The sequence below is a fragment of the Myxine glutinosa genome, chromosome 6 (assembly GCF_964187855.1).
Source record: "Myxine glutinosa chromosome 6, kmMyxGlut1.1, whole genome shotgun sequence".
In the NCBI taxonomy this organism is placed as follows: domain Eukaryota; kingdom Metazoa; phylum Chordata; class Myxini; order Myxiniformes; family Myxinidae; genus Myxine; species Myxine glutinosa.
Genome location: NC_136266.1, coordinates 151,995,733 through 152,003,537, shown reverse-complemented (window position 1 = coordinate 152,003,537; position 7,805 = coordinate 151,995,733). Strand labels below are relative to the sequence as shown.

At 48.8% G+C, this 7,805-nt stretch overlaps 1 long non-coding RNA gene across 1 annotated transcript; it reads right to left on the bottom strand.

Annotated features, from left to right (window-relative positions):
- Positions 1-211: 211 nt before the first annotated feature.
- Positions 212-2,032, bottom strand: LOC144892531 (uncharacterized). Its single transcript, XR_013623733.1, has 3 exons — positions 1,855-2,032; positions 693-915; positions 212-352 (listed from the first exon to the last, which is right to left on the bottom strand). It is a non-coding gene; the product is annotated as an uncharacterized LOC144892531 (long non-coding RNA).
- Positions 2,033-7,805: the final 5,773 nt, after the last annotated feature.

Here is a 7,805-nt window from a genome sequence, read left to right as displayed (position 1 = left end):
ATATGGGGTGATATATTCTAAACCTGCTAAAACTTTTTTTACTACACATATTTAGTCTTATTATTACATACAGGTGATATTTGTTTTGTCAAAAACTCAGCTATTGCCGTGAAAAAGAGCTATGTGGTGATATTAAAAGTGGTATGGCAATGCATATTACAAGCCAACACTGCATATAAGAGCTAACATTATAAGTAAGACAAACCAATGCTGTCGTTCTCTGAATTTTAATAACTTTTAGAAAGGAGTGTGGGTTTTTTATTTTTCTCCTCCAATCTCAGCAGCCGTTCTTCAATAGAATCACTAGTATCTTGGCCCTCTTGTGTATCAGTGTCCATAGGTTCACTCTCAGCTACAAAAGAGCACATATACAATTAATGGCCAACTGGAAAATTGGTATGTACAATTGCTCAGTATTCTGTCGATAAATGTTGTAATCGGGAAAGATAATTTTATACTTAACGTTAAATATAACACAATTTTTTTACAATTTAATTTTGCAAAATATTTAGAATAATGTAAAAAGAAAATGGCAACAGGAAGATAGTCATCATAATCTGAACGTACAATTATAGTTCAAAGAGCTATACAAATATAGACAAGCACATGCCTGTCATTTTGTAATCGTTTAAAATATGTCATTGATTGAACATGTCCTGCCATGATTTTGTAATAAATAAAACAATGCTTACATTGAGATTCATTTGAGGAGTCAATACGTTCATGAGTGGAGTAGGTGTGGTCGGACAAGTTTGGTAGATGTAGTCTCTCAGTTCTGGACGGTCCACGCTTCTTGGGGGAGTTGCGCAGCTTCACGGGTTTCCGGTAGCTAAATATTGTTGGAACTGCAGAGCACTTCAACCTCTTTTTGTCATCAGCTCGCCCCCTCTCAAACTGATTCACATCGAAATGTTCCTGCAATCATACAATGTGTCCTTGATGTATTTATTTATTGAAATTTTTATTCTAACACAACACAGTTTAATTTTAATGAGCTGTCATGTACTAGTACTTCCACAACAGAAAATCACATGGACAATCTTCCGGAAGATGGCCAGACAAATCGCTAGCTCTATCGACCACATGTATATTGATATCAAACAGGGATAACAGCTTTTGAAAGTTGAGCCAGTTTTAAATGTGGGTACACAAATACACCTGTTTTACTGCATTAATCACCTAGAAATATTGTATGTTTTGGGAACGATAGCTGTCACCAGGTTAAATATATAGGGATTGTCCAATGTGCAAAATCTTCCATCACTACAATTTGGCCATAAATCCCGGGGTGGGAAATATTTGAGCAAATATGCCACAAGACGCATGAGCACTGTACAAAGCAAACAATAACTCGTCAAATTTTGGACGTATGGATGGCTGCACAACCCGCAAAAAAATTGAGCAGGTCCCCCCCTAAAATTGCTTTTATGATTGCCGATTAGGCTAAAGATTTTAAACCCAAAAAATAACTTGCCTCGGAATAAGTTTTGAATGGACGGACAGACAACTGAAAACAAAACGGACCATGGGTTTCCCACCCCTATAAAATCAAAATTAATTCCCTCTGAAAAAGTACAGTGACATTGCCCGCAGACTACCCAACCGCAGACCAGGCAATGTCACTGTACCGGGACATTTCATCAATCAATGACAATATGCGGTCCGCTAGGACTACCCGAAAAAAATTGAGCAGGGTTCTTCCCACGGAAATGCATTTTTGGTCAGCTCCTTGAAGATTATAAACAAACACAAATCACTTCCCTTTAAAAGGGTTTTCAACGGACAGACAACCAAAAAAAAACCGAGCAGATAGAATTGCTTTTGAACATCGATCATCAAGCGGCGTGGGCCTACCTGGCAGAGTCTCGAGGAGTCGATCGCTTTCCAGCTCTTTCGTCTGACTTTCGCTTCCCAAATTTGTCTTCTGACTTTATCACTTGGAAATCTATACATCTTATATTTCCCAGATTGGTTTGAACAACCAAAAGCAGAACAACCAGTCATTTTGTTTGGCAATAAACAACATTCCCGTACCAAGCTGACGTTCACACACAGTGAAGTTAGACACAAAATGGCGCCACGAAATCACGTGACCAGAAATCTCGGGTCAGCGCATGGCGCAACTCTCTTTATACAGGGACTCTACCCTCTACTATTAACCTTACCCTGAGTGCGACAATTTTAAACACAATTAAGTATGTCCCCCTGCCACGTTGCATCCTGCCTAACAGATTCACACCCACAGAATAACCGAATTGCGGAATTATTCTCAAACTACACATTTACGGTGGGGAGCATTATTTACAAGCCACTATTTGTATTTACATGGCAAACCCAGGACCTGTCATTTTTGGGAAACAAAAAGAACCCTGTGTGAGAGAGGAAAAGCATGCACTGCACCGATACACCACCTTCACATGCCCGGGGATGCAGAATTGATATTGCAATGCATCCCCGAGCATGCAAGCACCAAAAACACCATAGCAAGCACCATCAAGCACCATCCAGTGCACAGTCATACATTTCAATAAAAAAAAAAACTGTTCCACGGTCTTCTTTCGTCTGCTCCCTCTGCTGGCCGATGTTTCTTCCAGATGTTGTCCTTCTTGGTGGCTTGCTGCCTATTTGCAATAATAAAAGGCACAAAACGCGTCCATTTTTATTTATGGCCCACAGGGCCCAACTATGGGTGGTCCACCTGTAGGGCAAAAGGGGCCACCTCACCGTGGTCCGCAAGCCAACTCTTCCCTGGCCATCATGGCCGGTCCCAGCAGAGGGGCCAGGCCCCAACACGTGGGGTCCATTAGGTGGTGCTAGGCCGCAAGTTGTGCGGTCCATAAGGTGGTGCTAGGCCGCAAGTCGTGCGGTCCATGAAGTGGTGCATCGGTCCAGGCAGCCGGCAGCGGCGGCTCGGGCACACAGATGTGGCTCCCGCACACTTCCCCTCAGTGCCAAGAGAGCACGGTCCATGGGTGGGGAGGAAGACAAAGCAGAGTCAGCAATGGGTAAGGGCGCAAGGGTACACATCAACACAAGGCAATGCAGAGGTGAGGTGCGCATGGAGAGCGAGCGGAGAAAGCTCATCCCTATCGTACATCACCCCCCCTGTCACCTAATCTACCCTTGCCCCTTACCCCATATTTACACAACTCTACACATTTACAAATTACGTCACTACTTTCTCGTCTTCCCCATATCTCCCCTAATACCAAATTCATTACAATCCCAATGTCTATCCAAATTTGCCATCACCCAATTCATCATCAATCCCTCTTAAGGAGGAAGAGATGGAATACCAGCACAATGTCACCCCCACGTCATGATGCATCTTACACTCCAAAACATTTGCAACAAAAATAACCAAACCATGGTGTGGTGTGGAGTCCTGTCGTCACCTCAGGTGAGTGGATGTAGATGGTGCGAGGAGATTTCAATCCTAACTATTGTTGCGAATATGGAATTTGGCCTCCATATCCGCTTGTAAATATTCCCCTATTTTCTCCAATACTCCCCAACTTTCCCCGATCCCCCATTCCCTAGTCCCATTGCATGTAAATAACAATCAGTAGAGCCGACCTTCCCCTTATTCCCCCATTAAATGTCGTGCCCAGGTCCACCGCACCACACGTAGACAACTTTCGGACATCTTCCTAGTTATTCTTATTCTATGTCAGTTAAGGCCTCGTCTCCATTAATTATGACTCTTCGTTGCACCAGAATGTGATTATATGGCATCAGTAGTGAGTTTAGGACCTTTCCCATACCTCCTTCCATCTTCTTCCCCAAACAACAACAATAACAACAACTACAACAACAATTACCACTACAACTACGACTACAACAACAGAGGGGCGGGGAGTGTGCGTCCTCACACCGGCTCGGTTACCCGCCATGACCATACGCTCCACGGCGTTACCCCGAAGGGGCTGGCTGTCAGCTCCTCGTCAGGGGCGGAGCCAGTAACCCCCCCCCGCACGCACCCAATGAGAAGCAACGTGCCGATTCCACGAGGCGGAGCTAACGAGCCGAGGGCGTGTCACTCCCCGCCGGATATACGCGGCCACGCGCCGGATGTGACGTGAGATGCGCCCCCAGCCTGGAGAGAGAAGTCGCCACCCCTCGAGCGCTGCAATACCTCCACCGCATCTCTTAAACTGGACCGTACGTGATCCTGCCCTGAGCCCAGGTGCACCTGGAGCGATCGCTACCCGCCTGTCCTTTCAATCAATCCCCGTGTGAGTGAGCCTTGTCCCGTTTATCTGTCGTCCGTTGGGGTTAATATAAGTGTGTTTAAGTGCCCACCTTCCTATGTTTCCCTCTTGTCCCTGTAATCTAAACCTTCCGCATTATTGTAATAACAACCTTTGAGAACCGTATCCCTGGTGTCGTGTCGTATTAATTCCAGCCGTGTGTCTTCTTTTTCCTTCATTGGTCTAGCATAGCGCGATTAGTCAACGTTCGGGCACAATCGGGTAACTTGTACGGATACGGCGGCCATCCCGCTCGGCCCACCATACCATCAAAGTCGTATCTGTAACAATTGGTGTCGAGGAGTGGAATTCGAACCCGGGACTAAATTAGTTAGGCCCAAATTTTGGGAGGGAAAATCGATTCGGAGCGCGTTTCCCGCGCGAAATTATAACGGCGAAATTTGAATTTGTTTTACGAAAATAAAAAATAAAAACCGAATTTTGAAAGTCGCGCTATGGCGGATCAAGACAGCTGGGGTCCGGTAAAGGAGAGTGAGGTAGGGTCGATCCAGGACCAAAATGAGGGACAGGAGGAGAGCGAAGCAGTGAGGGCGGCAGGTTCGCAAAATAGCGCCGTCACGCACGAAGAAGCGGGCGCGCAAAATGGCGCCTCGCTGATCACCGCGCCAGCGACCGTGGCAGCGCCCCCGGTGGATTTGAACTTGTTTTTTATACAAATGAAGGCCCTTATGGCCCAGAATAGTGAGCGATTGGAGAACCGGATGGATGCTCAGGGTGAGCGATTGGGAAACCAAATTGAAGAAATAACGAACCGAATGAGGGCTCGGAGTGAGCGATTGGAGGGCCAACTGGGGGTAATGAGGGACGAAGCGAGGGGTACCGGAGAGGGGTTAGACAACGGGATAAAGGAGGTGAAAAATGGGTTAATGGGGGTAGAAAATAGAATGGCTGCCCAGGAGAATCAGATAGAGGGAGTGAAAAATGGGGTAGAGGGAGAGGAGATTAGAAGAGGTGTGAGTGAGGAGGTCGGAGGAGTGCGCGAGGAGGTGAGGCACTGTAAGGAGCACATGGAGAAGGAGGTGAGAAAGGGGACTGTAAAGTTACAAGGGGGCATAGAGGACCTGACGCAGGAGGTGGAGCAGCTGACGGTGGGACAGACGGAGTTAGTGGAGCAGGTTCAAAGGAACACTGCGGTATTAGGAGGGTTGAAAGCGACACGGAAAGAAGTGGAAGAGGGGGTGAGCGAAATTAAGAAGCGACGGAGAGAGGATAAGAAAGAGATAAAGGAGGAAGTAAAAGAATTGGTCCAAAGTCTGTGTTTGGATCGTGATGATGTGCTCATTAACCGGATGAGGGATTCGCAGGTGATGGAGGAGAAGCGAAGAGGAAGAGGACCCGGTGTAAGTGGTGACCAATATGGTCGTGCGTATGATGCGCCAGGGGATTTAATAAGCTTGGGGGTCGAGATAGACCCGGGTGTTCGTGAGAGGCCGTTGGTGAAGTGTGCGACAGGTCTGGTGTGCGAAAATGGAGGTGTGCAAGAAAGTCCGACTCTGGGGTGTGTGAGGAAAAAGTGCGTGCCAAGGAGTGAGGGTGCTGGCGAGAGTGAGTCGGTCGTAGCGTGTGTGCGAGGGAGCACATGGAAGCGCGGGGTGGGGAGTGTTACAGAGGGTGTGACGGGAGAGTGTGCGCAAGAGTGTGCGCGAGAAAGGTGTGTGACGGACAGGTGCATGAGGAAAGAGTGCGCTGTCAGAAGTAAGGAAGAGTGTCCACCTGTGGTGAGTGTTACAGAGGGTGTGACGGGAGAGTGTGCGCAAGAGTGTGCGCGAGAAAGGTGTGTGACGGACAGGTGCATGAGGAAAGAGTGCGCTGTCAGAAGTAAGGAAGAGTGTCCACCTGTGGTGAGTGTTACAGAGGGTGTGACGGGAGAGTGTGCGCAAGAGTGTGCGCGAGAAAGGTGTGTGACGGACAGGTGCATGAGGAAAGAGTGCGCTGTCAGAAGTAAGGAAGAGTGTCCACCTGTGGTGAGTGTTACAGAGGGTGTAACGGGAGAGTGTGCGCGAGAAAGGTGTGTGACGGACAGGTGCATGGGGAAAGAGTGTGCTGTCAAGAGTAAGGGTGAGTGCGCTGTCAGGAATGGAGGTGAAAGTAGTGAGAGTGACATGGAGCGTGAGTTAGTTGTGACAGGTGAGCGAGGATGTACACCTGGGATGGAAGGATGCACACCTGGAATGGTAGAGCGTGAGTGGGAATGCACGCTGGAGTTGGTGGTGAGGCACGTGGTTGGGTGTGCGAATGAGGGCACACCTGTGATTGTCACAGAGGAGGTGACCAAGGAGGGGGTGCGAAGCGGTGTGTTGGTGAGGTGTGCGAGCGACGAGTGTGTGCCAAAGTGTTCGGTGGTCAGGTGTGTGACCAAGGCTGTGAGTGGAATGAGGGTACCTGGGTGTGTAAGGAACGGTACGAGGGGCATGGAAACGGCTGGATGTGTGAGCAAGGAACGGGCTGCGGGATGTAAGCATGCAGGTGAAGCATCGACGTTAGACGGGGTAGAGTTTAGAACGACTTATAGCCGAGTCGGGCCCTCGGTGCGTGCTGGGCCTCGCTTTGAACGGCCGCGTCCGTGCTCCACTAGGCGGAGCGGGCGGCCCGATAGAAAGGGTCGTCATGGCGACCACTTTTTGTTGAGGCATTCCGGCAGGTCGAGATCGGGACATTGGATGGCTCCACGCCGAGGTGATGCGTGGGATCTCGGCCCGGGTAAGCCCCCGTCCCTGCACCGAGTGCCGGACGCATCCAGCCGCTGGCACAAAACAACCAGCATCCATTGCTTGGCTTTACGAAGCCGGGCTTTGGACAGGGATTGGCGCACCGAGAGGTATTAGTGAGTCGACTGGGTGATGAGGTTAGTGTTTTGGACCCAAAATTAGAGAAAAACAAAATTTGATGATTGGCAAGGGATTGGCAGTAGTGATTGGCAGATGATGGGCAGTGATTGGCAAATTTTTAATTTGTTGAAATTTGATGTGCAAAATTGGTAGTGAGAGACCCCCGATGTGGTGGGATGGCAAATCCACCATCCCTCACAGGGGGGGCAAAGGAGCAATAGCTTATGGGGTGTATGGCAGTGAAAACTAGCCCGGGTGGGTTAGGATATGGTGTGTAGGGATCTAGCGAGGATTGACATTAGGTAACGTTAAGATTAGTTAGTGACTGATACCTGTAGTGGGGACGCAGGTAGATTAGTGTGGATTATAATGACGAGGGAGCGCAATAGTTTAAAGGGACGACTGGGAAGCGCAAGTTTCAGAAGGGAGTAGTTAGCTGAGATGATGCCGTGTGTGTGAGGATGGAACAGGTGTGATTGCACAGGTGTGCAACTGGACAGGTGTGTGGAGCAGTGTGTGAGTAGTGAGTGTGTGGATCAGCGCGAATGCGCTTGGGGAGAGAAGGGTGCAGGTGGCACCAGGTGTGAGAGCACAGGTGTGCAGGTACAGGTGTGTGGAGAGAGTTGGAGTAAGTGGTACGGAGTGGTGTGCATGGTGCGAAGGTGTGGATGGGGGAAGAGTGGACCCCCATCACGGATACCCGGGG